This window comes from Gossypium arboreum, chromosome 3 (assembly GCF_025698485.1).
Source record: "Gossypium arboreum isolate Shixiya-1 chromosome 3, ASM2569848v2, whole genome shotgun sequence".
Taxonomy (NCBI): domain Eukaryota; kingdom Viridiplantae; phylum Streptophyta; class Magnoliopsida; order Malvales; family Malvaceae; genus Gossypium; species Gossypium arboreum.
This window is the reverse complement of record NC_069072.1, coordinates 117,459,841-117,461,229: the sequence shown is the minus strand read 5'-3', so window position 1 is coordinate 117,461,229 and position 1,389 is coordinate 117,459,841.

Here is a 1,389-nt window from a genome sequence, read left to right as displayed (position 1 = left end):
GAAATCCATAGTAATCCAGTCTCATTTCCACTCGGGAACCATCACAGGCTGAAGTAAACTCGAAGGTACTTGGTGCTCAGTTTTTACTTGCTGACAAATTAAGCATTTTGAAGCAAACTTTGAGATACATCTTGGTACTACCTGAATAGATTGACATACAACTATTACATGCCTCGCAAAAAATTTTCTCAATAAGCTCATCATCTCTAGGTACACAGACCCTATCTTGAAATATCAAACAACCATCAGAACCAATCCGAAAATCTAATTCAACACTTGACTCACATTGAGCTCTTTTGGTTTGTAAATCACTATCACCTTTCTGAGCTTCATAGATCTCTTGGAGAAATATCGGTCTAGTTTTCAACTCTACTAGTATCGAACCATCATTGGACACAGTCAACTGAGTATTCATAGCCTTCAAAGTAAATAAGGATTTCCTACTAAGGGCATCACTGACCACGTTCGCCTTGCCCAGGTGATAGTCAATTGCCAACTCATAATCTTTTATCAACTCTAGCCACCTCTATTGTCGTAAATTCAAATCTTTTTGAGTCATTAAGTACTTTAGACTTTTGTGATTGGTGAATACCCGACACTTCTCACCATACAAGTGATGTCTCCAAATCTTTAACGCGAACACAATGGGGGCTAGATCTAAATCATGTGTCGGATAATTTTTTTCATGTGGTTTCAATTGCCTCGAAGCATAGGCTATCACTTTGCCTTCTTGCGGAAGCGCACAACCCAATCCATTTAAGGATGCATCAATATAAACCACAAATTCTTTTCCCGGCTCGAGTTGCACTAATACCAGAGCCTCAGTCAACAATGCTTTTAATTTCTCAAAACTCTGTTGGCACTTTTCTAACCATTCAAACTTGATATCTCTTTGCAACAATTTTGTCATCGGAGAGGCAATCATAGAAAATCCTTTAACGAACCTTCAATAATAGCCAGCTGGGCCCAAAAAGCTTCTAACCTCGGATACATTCCTCAGAGATTTCCAATCAACAATGGTCGAAATCTTACTCGGATCAATTCAGATTTCATCACCTGATACAATGTGCCCCAAAAATCTGACTTCTCTAAGCCAAAACTCACTTTTCCTAAACTTAGCATACAACTGCTTATCTCTCAAAGTTTGCAAAACAATTCTCAAATGATCGGCATGTTCAGATTTTTCATGAAAGTAAATCAGGATATCATCGATAAACACCATAACAAATTTATCCAAATAAGGTCAGAAAATTCGGTTCATTAAATCCATGAAAATCGCAGGAGCATTTGTTAAACCAAAAGGCATCACTAAAAATTCATAGTGAACATAGCTTGTCCAAAATGCAGTTTTCGGCACGTCCGAGTCCTTAAATCTCAACTGATAATAAT